This window comes from Cervus elaphus, chromosome 9 (assembly GCF_910594005.1).
Source record: "Cervus elaphus chromosome 9, mCerEla1.1, whole genome shotgun sequence".
NCBI classification, from domain to species: Eukaryota; Metazoa; Chordata; class Mammalia; order Artiodactyla; family Cervidae; genus Cervus; species Cervus elaphus.
The window spans coordinates 51,463,052-51,478,835 of NC_057823.1; the positions used below are offsets into that span (position 1 = coordinate 51,463,052).

At 42.8% G+C, this 15,784-nt stretch overlaps 1 protein-coding gene and 1 non-coding gene across 4 annotated transcripts in view; both read left to right on the plus strand.

The window, feature by feature from the left end:
• The first annotated feature begins 4,041 nt into the window (after nt 1-4,041).
• Nucleotides 4,042-4,189, plus strand: LOC122701179. The gene has a single exon (XR_006343014.1). It is a non-coding gene; the product is annotated as a small nucleolar RNA SNORA79 (small nucleolar RNA).
• Nucleotides 4,190-7,547: 3,358 nt separating this feature from the next.
• Nucleotides 7,548-15,784, plus strand: part of CTNNA1 (catenin alpha 1) — a 171,328-nt gene continuing 163,091 nt past the window's right edge. Inside the window, exon 1 of one of the 3 annotated variants that reach the window (XM_043912890.1) lies at nt 7,548-7,675. The gene's annotated coding sequence lies outside the window, so the exon portion shown is untranslated. The other 2 variants (XM_043912891.1, XM_043912892.1) reach the window with 2 other exon arrangements.

Genomic DNA, 15,784 nt, shown 5'->3' on the forward strand with positions numbered 1-15,784 from the left:
AAAGGCCCTGAGGAAGGAAAGTGTTTCCTTGTGTTACAGGAATGTCTAGGACTCCAAAGTAGGTTGGAGTGGAAAGATAGAAGGGAAAAGCCAAAGATGGGTTTGAAGTTGCTGGGCAAGACCACTCTTTAGAGTGAGATGGGAAGACCTGGAGGTTTTGAACAGATGGTGGGATTTAAATGGCTCAGATGTTGTGAGAAAAGAGCATTAAAACAAATATGTATACAGTGTTCAAACATAAATGGGATATTATGTGCATTGCTTTACAATCTGCATTTTTGCAAAATGAATTAAAAAAAAAAATGTGATCAACTGCCTGTTTGTTTGAAATCCTCTGTGGTGCCCCATTCCCTCACAATCAAGTCTGAAGCGTCACAAAGCCTTCTCCAGTTTGGCTTCTGCCTGCCTTACTGCTCCCAAATCACAGAACTTCTTTTCCAGTAGTGGGATTTGGGGCTGTCAAACTTGCTTGTCCCTTGTCTAGAATTATTCTTTCCTTCCTTCCCTATCCATACAGTCAATGACTTTTCTATACATCTCGTGTATTCTTTCTTTCATTCTTTTAACAAATGTATATTGAGGGACCTGCTATGTTGGAGAAGGAAATGGCAACCCACTTGCCTGGAGAATCCCATGGACAGAGGAGCCTGGAGGCTATAGTCCATGGGGTCGCAAGAGTTGGGTATGACTTAGCAACTAAACCACCACCACCATGTCCTCTTCTAGAAGTATATTCTGGGTACCAGTGATATAGCACTGAAGAAAACAGACAAAAAGTCTATCAAAGAAAAAAAAAAAGAGTCTATTCCCTCATGGGGCGTAAATTCTAGTGAGAGATAGACAGGAGAAAACAATAATTATGAAAATATATGTATAAATATATACTATATGATTTTATATGTAAGATGGTGATACAGCCTAAGGAGGAAAATAAAGCAATGAAGGAGGGATGGGATGCTGGGGGGAGGGAATGCGGTTTTAGATTCTGTGGCCAAGGAGAAGCCTCACCAAGAAAGTGAAAGCTGAGCAAAGACCTGGGGGAGGTGAAGGAGTGAGTCAGGGAGCTATTTGGAGGAGAACATTCCAGCCAGAAAGCAAAGGCCCTAAGGCGAGAGCCTGCCTCCAAGTGTTCCAGGAATAGTAAAGAGGCCAGTGTGTCAGAGGGGTGTGTGGGGGCAGGTGAGCTCTGGAGGCCCTTATATGGAACTTGCCTTTTAGTCTGAGACAGGAGCCACTGGAGGGTTTTGGGCAGAGTAGTAGTGACATGTTTGGACTTATTAAATTTCTTAATAGAATCACTCCAGCTACTGAATTGAGAACAGACTGAGGAAGGCAAAGGCTGAAGTAGGAAGACTAGTTAGGAGACTGCTGTTAAATTCCCAGTTGGTAAAGAATCTGCCTGCCAATGCAGGAGCTGCAGGTTCAATTCCTGGTTCAGGAAGATCCCCTAGAGGAGGAAATAGCAACCCACTCCAGTATTCTTGCTGGGATAATCCCACGGAGGAGCCTGGAGGGCTACAGTTCATGGGATCGCAAAGAGTCGGATGTGATTGAGGATGCACGCACATGAAATTTAAGCTAAGTGATGATGATAGCTTGACTCAGGATGGTAACAGTGGAGATGGTAAAAAGTTGGTAGATTCCAAATATATGTTGAAGAAAGAGGCACAGGATTTGCTGAGGAATCAAATATGAAATGTGTGCATGGAATAAAATAGTCAAAGATGACTCCAAAGTTTTGGCTTACTAGAAGAATGGGATTGCCATTTATGAAATGAAGAAAATTATTAGATTGGTAGGTTTGGACAGAGGTTTCAGGAAATCAATTTTGGACACATAGACATACAGTGTGAGATGCCTAAGTGCCTTCTGGATATCCTTATGATGGTATCAAGTAGTGAGCTGGATCTGCAAGTTTAGAATTCAGAGGGAAAGGTTCAGGTTGAAATACAAAGCTATAGTTGCCTGCATATTTAAAGCAAAAAGATTGGATGAGATCACCAATGGGTTGATGGTAGACAGAAAAAGTTCAAGGATGGATACCTGGGACACTCTAACAGCAGTTCTTAAACTTTTAAGTCTCAAGATCCTTTTACACTCTTAAAATTTTTTGAGGATCTTGAAGAGCTTTTCTTTATGGAAGTTTATCTATCAGTATTGACTGTAGTATTACATGTTATCATAAATAGCTTTTTTTTCTTTTAATATAGAAAGTCTTAAAGTTTATTTTGGCAGATCTGCTTTTATAAGCATTAGTTTAAAGTAAACAGTATTTTAAAAAGAAAAATAACAATGTTTTCTAAACAAAAGAAAATTCAAGGGGAGAAATGTCATTGTTTTGCATTTTTGCAAATTTTTTTAATGTTTGGCTTAATGCAAGGTAGCTGGATTCTTGTATCTGCTTCTGCATTCTGAGTGATACCATATTGTACATCATGTAACCTATAGAATGCTTCCCAGCTAGCTCAGTGGTAAAGAATTTCCCTGCCAATGCAGGAGACGCAGGTTTGATCCCTGGGTCAGGAAGATTCCCTGAAGTAGGAAATAACAACCCAGTCTTGATCCCTGCCTCCTATACAATGTCATGAATCTCCATCCACAGTTCTTCAGGCACTCTGTTTATCAGATTTAATCCCTTGAATCTATATTCATCACCTCCTCTATATTAATAAGGGATTTGATTTAGATCATACCTGAATGGCCTAGTGCTTTTCCCTACTTTCTTCAATTTAAGTCTGAATTTTGCAATAAAGAGCTCATGATCTGAGCCTCGTCAGCTCCCGGTCTTGTTTTTGCTGACTGTATAGAGCTTCTCCATCTTTGGCTGCAAAGAATATAATCAACTTGATTTTGGTTTTGACCATCTGGTGATGACCATGTGTAGAGTCTTCTCTTGTGTTGTTGGAAGAGGGTGTTTGCTATGACCAGTGCCTTCTCTTGGCAAAACTGCTAGCCTTTGCCCTGCTTCAATTTTTACTCCAAGACCAACTTGCCTGTTACTCCAGGAATCTCTTGACTTCCTACTTTTGCATTCTAGTCCCCTATGATGAAAAGGACATCTTTTTTGGGTGTTAGTTCTAGAAGGTCTTGTAGGTCTTCGTAGAACTGTTCAACCTGAGCTTCTTCGGCATTTGTGGTTGGGGCATAGACTTGGATTACTGTGATAGTGAATGGTTTGCCTTGGAAACGATCAGAAGGATCATTCTGTCGTTTTTGAGACTGACTCCCAAGTACTGCGTTTCAGACTTTTTTGTTGACTATGAGGGCTACTCCATTTCTTCTAAGGGATTCTTGCCCACAGTAGTAGATATAATGGTCATCTGAATTAAATTTGCCCTCCAGTCTATTCTAGTTCACTGATTCCTAAAATTTCAATGTTCACTCTTGCTATCTTCTGTTTGATCACTTCCAATTTACCTTGATTCAAGGACCTAACATTCCAGGTTCTTATGCAATATTGTTCTTTACAGCATTGGACTTTACTTCCATCACCAGTCACATCCACAACTGGGCATTGTTTTCTCTTTGGCTGTTTCTTCATTCTTTCTGGAGTTATTTCCCCACTCTTCTACAGTAGCATATTGGGCACCTACCGACCTGGGGAGTTCATCTTTCCGTGTCCTATCTTTTTGCCTTTTCGTACTGTTCACGGGGTTCTCAAGGCAAGAATACTGAAGTGGTTTGCTATTCCTTTCTCCAGCGGACCACATTTTGCCAGAACTCTCTACCATGGCCCATCCATCTTGGGTGGCTCTACAAGTCGTGGCTCATAGTTTCATTGAGTTAGATAAGACTGTGGTCCATGTTATCAATTTGGCTAGTTTTGTGTGACTGTGCTTTTCATTCTGTCTGCCCTCTGATGGATAAGGATAAGAGGCTTATGGAAGCTTCCTGATGGGATAGACTGACTATCTATGGGAAACTGGGTCTTATTCTGATGGGCGGGGCCATGCTCAGTAAATCTTTAATCCAAGTTGCTGTTGATGGGCAGGGCTGTGTTCCCTCTGTTGTTTGACCTGTCATGAAGATAATGGCGACTTTTGATGGCTGTTCCTCTCACTGCTTGGAGCTTTAAGTAGTGGGATTTTAGTCCATCATATATCCAAACTGACTTGTCTTCACTCAGGGCACCATGGGGATGGGTTGGCTGTCCGTTAGTGCCTTCTGATTTTTGCGGAGTCAAACAAATGCGAAAGAAAAAAAAAAGATAATGGCGACCTACTTTAAAAGGTCTGTGCACCCATAGACGCACTCAGTGCCCCAGACCCTGCAGCAGGCCACCGCTGACCCACACCTCCGCCGGAGACTCCTGGACACTCACAGGCAAGTTTGTTTCAGTCTCTTGTGGGGTCACTGCTCTTTTCTCCTGGGTTGTGGTATGCACAAGGTTTTGTTTCAGCCCTCCAAGATTCTGTTTCCACAGTCCTGTGTAATTTCTGGGGCTCTATGGTGGGGTTAATGGCGACCTCCTCCAAGAGGGCTTATGCTACACCCAGGCCTGTTGCATCCAGAGTCCCTGCCCCTGTGACAGGGCACTACAGACCCATACCTCCTCAGGAGACACTCAAACACTCAAAGGCAGGTCTGCCTCAGTCTCTGTGGGGTCTCCTGGTACGCATAAGCTTTTGTTTGCGCCCTCCGAGCATCTCTGGCAGGTAGGCGTTTTGATTCTAAACACGATTTCACCCCTCCTACAGTCTTGCTGGGGCTTCTCCTTTGCCCTTGGACAGGGGGTGTCTTTTTTTGGTGGGATCCACCATTCTCCTGTTGATGGTTGTTCAGCAGCAAGTTGTAATTTTGGAGTTCTCGCAGGAGAAGATGAGTGCATGTCCTTCTATCTGCCATCTTGGACTCATTTCCAAGAGATGTAGGTTGGATTGAACCTGCATCTCTTACATTTCTTGCATTGGCAGGGGGGGTTCTTTACTGCTAACACCACCTGGAAGCACCAGATTAGGTTAATTTCCCCCTAAATCTACTTGTTGCTCTACCCTATTTTCACACTTGACCTTTTTTTTTTTTTGGTAATTTACTTGTTTTAATACCTGTCTCTTCTATTACATTTCAAATTTTGTGAGAACACAGATCTCAATTTTATCTCAGTTTTAAAGTCAGTTCTTTTCATTGCTGTTGCTCCATCACATAGCAGGTGCCTTGGACTTAATGAATGCTCAAGTTGCCCCTAGTGAGCGTGTCATGGTTTCTCAGGGGTCAGGAAGTGACTCACCATAGCTTACAGGGAACACTGCAAGTCTCTTATCATATTCCTTTTCTGTCACCTGATCCTTCTTTTCCTCAAACAAATCCACACTTTCATCTTTAGGACCTGTCTTAGTCTTTTGGGGCTGCTATAACAAAATGCCACAGAATGAGTAGCTTATAAGTAACAGAAATTTATCTGTCACAGTTCCAGAGACTGGAAAGTCCAAGATCAAGATATTAGCATCATCATGTTGTAGGGAGAGCTGTCTTCCTGATTCATAGTCAAAGCTCTGTTCTCCCATGGCAGAAGGGGCAAGGGAGATCTCTGGGGCCTCTTCTATTAGGGTACAAATCCCATTCATGGGGGCTCTGCCCTCATGACCTAATCACGTACAGAGGCCCCATCTCCTAATACCATCACCAAGGGCATTAGGTTTTCAACGTAAATTTGGGGGAGAGGGGAAACAAACATTCAATCTATACCAGGGCCCTATGCTTAGGAAGGCTTCTTGTGTGTGTGTGTGTGTTTGTGTGTGCGTGCGCTCAGTTGTGTCCAGCTCTTTGAGACTCCATGGACTGTAACCTACCAGGCTCCTCTGTCCGTGTAATTTTCACTTGATCTTAGCCAAAAGGCCAAGAAGCGATGTCCATGTAATTTTCCAGGCAAGAATCCTGGAGTGGGTTGCCATTTCCTCCTCCAGCAGATCTTCCCAACTCAGGGATCAAACCCGCATTTCTTGTGTCTCCTGAATTGGCAGGCAGATTCTTTACCACTGTGCCACCTGGGAAGCCCAATGCTTGGTTTAATGCTCCAATGTTGGGATCTTGAAATTGTTAGCAATTTTTGAACATGGGACCTTGCAAACTAAGTAACTGGTACTTCAGTAAAGTGATGAATATAAAAAGTTATGAAACATAATCCTTTAACTCTATCTCTTGTTAGTTCAAATATTTATTGATTGAATACTATGTTCTAAGGTAGCTAAGTATAGTGGGGGAGGGGGAGGGAAGCCATAGCCACTCCAGGCAGAGGAGGCCATAGGAGCAAAGGTTCTGAAGTTAGACATAGAATGAGATGTGGCTGGACAAAAATGGCCTTGTTAAGGTCTGTCTCCTGAAGGTTGTTCTCTCCCTTCATGGTCCTACTGCCTTTTGTCAGCAACTCCCAACTAGCACAAATCCATAGTGCTTTGAATTACAGCGGGCACATTCACCCACAGACATTAACTGCCTAGGGGATGAGTATTGTGCTGGGTGCTGTACGGGAACACAGCTGCAGTCCTCCAGGAGTTTGCATTTCCTGAGAAACGGAGATATAAGTAGTAAAGGGTAAACATGTTGAAGGCAGGTCTCCCTAGCACCTTGTTCAGTGCTCTGTGGGTATTGTTGTCTTGCATTATTTTGGATGTATAGGCCAGTACTGAAATCAACCGTTTTCACCATCCCATGATGGAGAAAAAAACGTCATTAGTGTTTTCTATACCAGGCTGATAGTGAATATGTATTTTGTTTATCTTGTAGTTTTTTGGGGGGAACATTCACCAGGAAGTTAAGAAAGGAAGGCAGGGAATAAAATTCCCTAAGTGGCCAGAGGGATAGGGACAGATGCCAGGTCCTTCAAATTTGTGTGTGTGTGTGCCTGCGTTGGGGGCAATCTTAAGAGGGGACACCGCTGTGACAAGACTCTTGTCCTCCATCAGGAGAGCTCTCGGTTACCCCATCTGTCAAGTGACAGATGGATTAGGTAATTTCTCGGAGGGCTTCCATCGCACATTATGAGGTCCCTAGAGTCGGATTCTAGTTGCACTTCGCCTCAACCTATGAGGCCTCAGTTTCTCTTGCTGTGAAACTAGGAGCGGGGGCTAGAGCACTTTTTTCAGGAAGCCGGTCATTGAGGAACACCTGTGGCACTCCTCAGAGGAGCTTGCCCCGGGTTCTGCGTTGCCTCGCCCGGTCCCCGGGGCACCAGCGAGGGGGAGGGGCCTGAGCCGGCCGCGCCCGGAGACTCACCTGTGCGCAGAGCGGTGACTCACCTGCTCTCCCCCGCTCGCGGGCTGTTCCAGGAGTGAGCGTTCCTCCTTCCTCTCAGGGGTGGGAGGGGTGTCACTCCCATCTTTGGTTACTAGTAGCCTGGGATGAAGTAACTCAGAGGTGAAGGCCGGAGAGCAAGAGGTCCTTTTAGGGGTCCGGGTCTGGCATTGCCAGCCTTTTTGGTCGAGGACTCACCCCCAAAGGGAGAACTGGGAAAGCTGGGCGGCAGCGGGAGGCGCTGGGAAGAGCGCGCCGGAGGGAGGTGCTGGGAAGGGCGGGCGGGGCTCGGGCCGCGGGGCGGGGGCCGCGGGCGGGGGGCGGGCCGGGGGCGGGGGCGCCGGGCGGCTCATTTCCTCCTCGGTACAGGACTGGGGGAGACAAAGCGGCGTCCCGTCGGCTTCTGGCCTCTGGAATCTTCCAGCGCTCGCCCAGCTCGCCGCAGGTAATTGTTTTCGTGCGGGTGCGGGCTCCCCAACCGTCCGAGGGGCTCCTCGAGTGGGCGGGCCGGGCGCGGTCACCTCAGCGACCTCCCCCGGAATCCGGCTTCAGGCCGGCGCTGGTGCGGCCTTCGGCCCGCTTCCCCGGCGGGGCCCCCGGCCTGGGCCCTGGCCCGGCGGGCGGGGCCGGCGCTTCCTGGCCTTCGGGAAGTTGAGGGGCCGCGGCGGCTGGAGCGGAGCGACTGGCGGACCCCGCGCTACCGCGGCGCTTCCTCTCTGGAAAGTTTTTCCCGGTGTCTAAACTTTGTTCAAGTGGGCTCGGTGCGCGCGCCGGACCCGCGCTGAGTCCCCGCGCCCGCCTTGCTTGTGGGGAAGAGTCTGCGCGTTACTCGAGGTGCGGGTGGTTCCGGGAGTTGAGTTTTCCTCTGAAGTACGTGTGGTTTGTGGTTTCTGTGGTCGCACCCCTCCCCCACCACCGAAACTTCCAGGTCAGGTGGACGCGACAGGGGCTGAGCCCGCAGCCCCGGCCCGAGCGAATGTGAAAGTGGGTGACCCTTTCCCTGACACAGCCTGACTGGGAATGGGCGCCACACCCGTGTGTGGACTTCTGGCGTGCACCGAGTTAACCTTTGTTTTGAAATTACTCTGACTTACTGTGCTGGTTAATTGGAAGTACTTAATTCTGATTAGTCCTAGTTTTCACGAGTGGCGTTGGAATCTCTTTTTGTTAACTTTTAAAGGAGTGTGCGTGTGTGAAACACTTGTTGGAAAAAAATGTTGACTGAATGCCTAACCTTGGCTTGGCAGGAATGGCTTCCCAATAATGCGGGCGGCAGTTGGCTCAGATCCAGGACTCACATCCTCTTAATGTATCCTTACGTCTTCGTAACGTTTTGTCTGTGTGTGTGTATGTTTTGGACAGAACTCACGGTAGTTTAGAATGGAGTAAGATATGTTAAAAAAGTAAGATGTGTTAAGTCTCCAACCAAGTTAAGGACTTTTCTTGTTTACGGTAAAGGAAATGATTACATCATGGTATTGTTGCAACAAGATAGGCATTTCGATGAGAGGGTATTTTCTTTAGCAGTGATTTTTAAAGACACTACAGGTGTATGTTAATTTAGGAAAGGATGAATTTATAAATCAAGTTAATTAGGATGTTATTTTGTTTTAGAAGAGGAACGGGTTGAGAAGTTAATCCAGAGCCTCTGCCCGATTATTTACTCTCTTTGACTTTTACTAAGTTAAATATTTTTTAGCCACTTTAAGCGCCCACAATTGAATAAGAAATGGTCTCTAACCCCAAGACCTCACAGTGTAATAGGAAAGACACACACACACCCCAGGTGTAGTACAAGAATGTTGACATTTACTCCCATAATAGTATTGATAAGAAGCTTGTGAATGGTCAGTCTTACGTAATAATAATGATAAAAACTGGTGGAGACATGAAAAGGGGGGGCTAATAAGTTTTGTTTGGATAAGACTAGAATGCTTCCAGGAGACGGCAGCTTTTGAACTGGATGAAACAGGAGTAGGGTTTGGTTGGGAGGAAGCATCAAAGGGTAAAGGAGTTTATGGAATTGTGAGGTAAATCTCTCCTGGTTTTCCTTTTACTTTTGGTTCTTGTTTCTCAGTCTGGGTTTTTGTTTTACTTGTTGTTCTATACACTCTTATTGAGGATTCTATCCAGCGTATCTCGAAAGCCTTACATCATTGATGGGATGTCACCCTCCTTTCATTATCAACATCTCATTCCATACAGTGACTTAGAGATCAGGGGTGCCCTCTTCCTCTAAGTTGAGAATCACTTCTCTGCATAGTCTTCCTGTCATCAAACTTAGGTTAAAAATCCAACACTGATGCTAAAGTGGAAGCTTCTCTCTTGAATTCGAAAGTCTCACTTGATCCATAGGGTCACTTGTGCACCAGAGAACTGCTTGGCTTGAGAAGCCAAGAGGCTTCTCAAACTCGAGGACCAAAATGAGATACCTTTTTCTTTTTTAGACCTAAACCAGATGTGGAGATGCGCAGTAACTGGCAGAGTCCTGGTATTTCTTTGAGAAAGGGACAGTGTGATACAGGATAGACAGACCTGGTTGTTGTGGTTTGTTTGCTGATGAAGATCTGGGCAGAGGGAACAGGGATCCCTGCTTCCCTGAAGGTCCTGAGACAGGAAAAGAACTCCATGTGTTGAGAGACCTAAGAGAACACTTGTGTAGCTTTAAGTTCTTTTAGAGTGGGGGGAAGGCCTCACATGAAATTGCCAGGAAACTCCAGATCACATGTTTGAATTTTCTTCTAAGAGTTGTAAGAAACCGTTGTAGGGAGTTTCATGATCTGATTTCCTTTTTAAGATCACTCCTGCTAGTGCTTACAGGGCTTGTATTGTGTACAAATGGAAGTAGGGAGTTGAGCTAGGAAGATGGTGGGACTGAGAATGGTGAGATAAAGGGAGCTGTATTTTGGAGAAATGAGATAGGCTTAACATATGAAATATGAATTGGACATGGGGTCTAGGATTATGTTACTGTTGTATTGTTTGCTCAGTGATGAACCTCCTCCCTCTTTGTATTCCATCATTTTTATGATGAGCTCTTAGTCCTATTAACAAGACTTCAAGCTAGCACTTTACTTTTTGGTAGCAGATCTCTTCCACTTTGTTATTGTACAAGATCTCTTGTACCTTGTTATTGATATCCCTGTTTGTCTTTTCTGTTAAAAAGTGAGCCTTGGTCTTTGGTGTGGTACCTGGCCTGGAGAATAGAGAAAACATTAGATGCCCATTGAATGGAGGAGGAAGGAGTCTTTTTTTTATGGAATCTGGCTTGTGGGTGGAACTATGACAGATGAGCAACAGTCAGATTATGGAGGGCCTTGATTACCAAGTTGATATTTTGGGTGAATGAGAACTATCCTCATTTCATTCTTATTCCTTTCCACTCAGCTGTAACCAGATGAAATCCTTTCCATCTTTTCTTCCTCTTATAAATTCTTGCTTTCCCTTCTCTCTGCTTCCACTCTAGTTTAGATTAATTTTTGAACTATCAAAACTGCTTGTAGTTCTCTGGATAAATTGTTTTATAATTTATGTATATTTTAATATATTTATATAAAACATAATTACATTTTATATAATTTATATTTAGAAATTTATATAATTTCTATAATTTATGTATATACATTTTTCTAAAGAGCCTCTTGACTAAAGTGAAAGAGGAGAGTGAAAAAGTTGGCTTAAAGCTCAACATTCAGAAGACTAAGATCATGGCATATGGTCCCATCACCTCATGGCAAATAGATGGGGAGACAGTGGAAACAATGGCTGACTTTATTTTTTTGGGCTCCAAAATCACTGCAGATGGTGATTGAAGCCATGAAATTAAAAGACACTTACTCCTTGGAAGGAAAGTTATGACCAATCTAGACAGCATATTAAAAAGCAGAGACATTACTTTGCCAACAAAGGTCCGTCTAGTCAAGGCTATGGTTTTTCCAGTAGTCATGTATGGGTGTGAGAGTTGGAAAGAAAGCTGAGCGCGGAAGAATTGATGCTTTTGAACTATGGTGTTGGAGAAGACTCTTGAGAGTCCCTTGGACTGCCAGGAGATCCAACCAGTCCATCCTAAAGGAGATCAGTCCTGGGTGTTCATTGGAAGGACTGATGCTGAAGCTGAAACTCCAATACTTTGGCCACCTGGTGCGAAGAGCTGACTCATTAGAAAAGACCCTGATGGTGGGAAAGATTGAGGGCGGGAGGAGAAGGGGATGACAGAGGATGAGATGGCTGGATGGCATCACCGACTCGATGGACATGAGTTTGAGTAAACTCCGGGAGTTGGTGATGGACAGGGAGGCCTGACGTGCTGTGGTTCATGGGGTCTCAAAGGGTTGGACACGGCTGAGCAACTGAACGGAACTGATCAGTTGTTTTTTATTTGTAATAAAACAAGTTAAAGTATAGCATACATATAGAAAAGCGTTTAAATTATAGGAGTACTGCTTAATGAATTGAGTGAACACCACCATATCCACCATCCAGATCAAGAAAAAGAAAATTACTAGTACTCTAGAAATTCCTTTGCAGTCACTACCCACTCCTCCTTTCCCTTCAGTTTTTATAATCTGAGAATTTGGAACATTATTGTTGCTCTGTAAGTGTCTGCTAAAGTTAATTGAGTTTCTGTCTTTCCCTCCACCATTCAGTCTTTTACATATAAGCTATACTTATTAATCTTTTGGGGAGATACACTGCTGCCTTATTGCTGCACTAGTCAGAATTTTAGATTGGCATTCAACACCTTTTAAGTCCTGGCCCTAATTTATTTTTCAGCCTTATCTTCTAATAAGAATTTTTGCTATATGTCTCTGCATCTGCCAGGCATTTGTTCTGGAATGCTCTGTCCTTCTCTGACACAAATGCTATCCATCTGATTGATATGCCTCTTCTGTTGAGACATTGATCATTGTTGTTGAAAATGATCTTTAATATACTGGAAATTCTAAAATTTTCACCTGATTATGACATTCTCATCTTTTAAAAATACATATAACAAGATGTACCATTTAAGTTATCTTTATGTATATACTTCAGTGGCATTAAGTACATTCCCTTTGTTGTGTAACCACTGTCACTGTCCCTATCCCGGAAAATTTTCATTGTCCTAAACTGAAGCTCCATAACCGTTAAACAATAGTTTTCCATTTCCTCTCCCCCTGGCCCACTGGCAACCGCCATTGTACTTTCTGTCTCTCTGAATTTGACTGTATTAATACCTGGCTTGTTTAACTTAGCATAATGCTTTCAAGTTTTACAAATGTTGTCAGTATATCCTTCTTTTTGAGGATTGAGTAATACTCCATTATCCAGTCATCTGTTGATGAACACTTGGGTTGCCTCTACATTTTGGCCACTGTGGATAATGCTCCTGTGAGCTCTATGCGACCCCATGGACTGTAACCTACCAGGTTCCTCTGTCCATGGAATTTTCCAGGCAAGGATACTGGAGTGGGTTGCCATTTCCTTCTCCAGGGGATCTTCCCAACCCAGGGATCGAACCCGGGTCTCCCGCATTGTAGGCAGACGCTTCACTGTCTGAGCCACCGGGGAAGTCAACTGCTTTTAGGGGTTTTTAATCTTAATGAATCTCAGCTGGAGAGTTTGAACTTTGTCATCTATGTAACGAATGTGATGAACTTAAAAAGGGTATTTGGGCTTCCTTAGTGGCTTAGATGGTAAAGAATCTGTCTGCAGTCCGGGAGACCTGGGTTCGATCCCTGGGTTGGAAGATCCTCTGGAGAAGGGAACAGCTACCCACTCCAGTATTCTAGCCTGGAGAATTCTGTGGACAAAGGGGCCTGGCAGGCTACAGTCCATGGGTTTGCAAAGAGTTGGAGAGGACTGAGTGACTTTCACTTTCATAAAGGATATTTATTTTTAAGGTCTGATGTGATAAAATGCTAATTTATTATTTTAGTTATGGAGTGCTGTTATTTACATAGCACTGAGTTGCTTATTTACCTTCCTAAAGGCTCTTGTGGACCATTAATTCTTTTGCTATGTGATGAGTTCCTTCAAGGCCACCACATTCTTTTGCATTTTTCAGTTTTTTGTGATGCCTGACTCATGTCTAATACTTGTAGATACACTTATGCTCTATATAGGATTTGCCAGATTGATATGGGGGTGGAGGAAGCTTGGCTTTACATCCAGTTTTTTTTTTTTCTTAAAACATTTTATTTTTATTTATTTGACTATGCCTGGCCTTAGTTGTGGCACACAGGATCTTTAGTTGTGGCATATGGCACATTCCCTGACCAGGGATCAAACCTAGCTCCCTGCATTGGGAGCATGGAGTCTTAGCCACTGGACTGCCGAGAAAGTCCCTACATCCAGTTTTTTAAATAAAACCACCACTCATTTTTTTTTTTTCAATTACAAAGTTTAATTTTAATTAAATCTGAAGTGTGCCTTCTGAATAATGATTTTTAAAATGAAATCACCTAGAGATAAACACTGTTAACATTTTGGTGTACATCCTCTGATATTTTTTCTAAGAGTGTATTTACTCTAACTTTTATAAAAAATAGATTTTTACTTTATTTGCGCTTGTCCATTTATCATACTCGAACATTTCCCCTATTAATTGCATTAAGATTAACCTTTATTTTATGTACCTCTGAGAAAAAACAAGGGCTTCCCAGGTGGCTCAGTGGTAAAGAATCCTCCTGCCAATACAGGAGCCGCAGGAGATGTGGATTCTATCCATGGGTTGGGAAGATTCCCCTGGGGTAGGAAATGGCACCCCACTGCAGTATTCTTGCCTAGAAAATCCCATGGACAGAGGAGCCTGGCAGGCTACAGCCCGTAGGGTCGAAGGGACTTGGACATGACTGAGCCCACACACAAGAAATAAACACTACTAAATACACTAGGAACTACCATCAATTTTAGAACACATCCAAAGTTTAGAGACTTAAAGATGTGAAATATGTATTGATGAAATTGTTAAAATTAATGAATTATGTTAATCTCACAGTGTTAACATAGCATGTTAATGATCCCCTACTGTTCCAACATAACTTTTTTAATCAGTCCTCTGTTGGACATTTAGTTTGCTTCTAGAGCTGCTTTAATTTGCAGCTGAATCTTCTCCCTGTCCTGACATCTTCAGGGAAACTTCTTGGGAGTGGAATTCCCCAGGGAAAGATTTGCTACTCTTAAAAGAATGTTTTTTTTTTTTTTTTTTAAATCTGAAATTATTAAACATACGTAATGTAAAGTTTACCATTTCACTGTTTTTGAGCATTAAGTGCGTTTACATCATCCCCATCCATTTTCAGAACTTTTCCATCATTGAACAGGATCTTTACTTATTTAGCAGCAACTTCCCATCCTGCTCTCTCCCCAGTTCCTGGTAACCTCTTTTCTACTTTATTTGTTTATCAATTTGCCCATTCTAAGTACCTCATATAAGTGGAATCATATATTTGTCTTATTGAGGACAACAGCAACATTACTTTATATATATTTCAGTTAGCTTATCCATTCAGTTTTTAATGAACATTTGGATAGTTCTACTGTGAATAGTATACTGTTCTGAACATGTGTTCAAATATCTGAGACGTTGCTTTCAGTTCTTTTGGGTATATACCCAGAAGTGGAATTGCTGGATTATATGGTAAGTTTATTTTTAACTTTTTGAGGTACTGCCATACTGTTTTCCACAGTGGCTGTACCATTTTGCATTCCAACCAGTAGGGCATGGAAGTTCTAATTTTTCTCCATATCTTTACCAACACATTTTTTCCCCTGTTTTCTTTTGTTGTTTTGATAGTAGCCATCATAATGAATGTGAGATGGTTATCATAGTTTTGATGTTCATTCCCCAAATGATTAGTGATACTGAGTATCTTTTCATGGGTTTATTGGCCATTTGTATATCATCTCTGGAGAAATGTTTGGTCTTTCACACATCATTGAGTTTTGGTTTTTTTTTGGTTGTTGAGTTTTAGTTCTCTATATATTCTGGATATTAATCTCTTATCACACGTATGTTTTGCAGTTATTTTCTTTTGTTGTCTGGATTGCCTTTTCACTCTTGGTAGTGTCCTTTGATATACCAGTTTTTATTTTGATGAAGTCCAGTTTTTTTTTTTTCCTATTGTTACTTGTGTCTTTGATGTAATATCCAAGAAAACATTACCAAATCAAGTGTCATAAAACTTTTGCCCTGTGATTCTTTTCTAAAGTTTTATAGTTTTAGCTCTTACATTCAGGTGTTTGATCCATTTTGAGTTAATTATTGAATACCATAGAAGGTAAGAGTCTAACTTCATTGTTTTACATGTGGCTATCCTGTTTTCTCAGCCCTACTTCTTGAAAAGACTGTCCTTTCCTCTGAATAGTCTTGACATCCTTATTGAAAATCATATGCCTATCAGAGGGTTTGTTTCTGGGTTCTTCATTTTGTTCTGTTGATCTCTTATGTCTTTATGTGGTATTTTATGCCAGTACCACATCTTTGTTCATTGTAATTTTGCAGTAAGTTGATGCCAAATTTGATCTTGAGGTAAATAATTTTTTGTACATTTATCTTCTGTGGTTTAGTTGA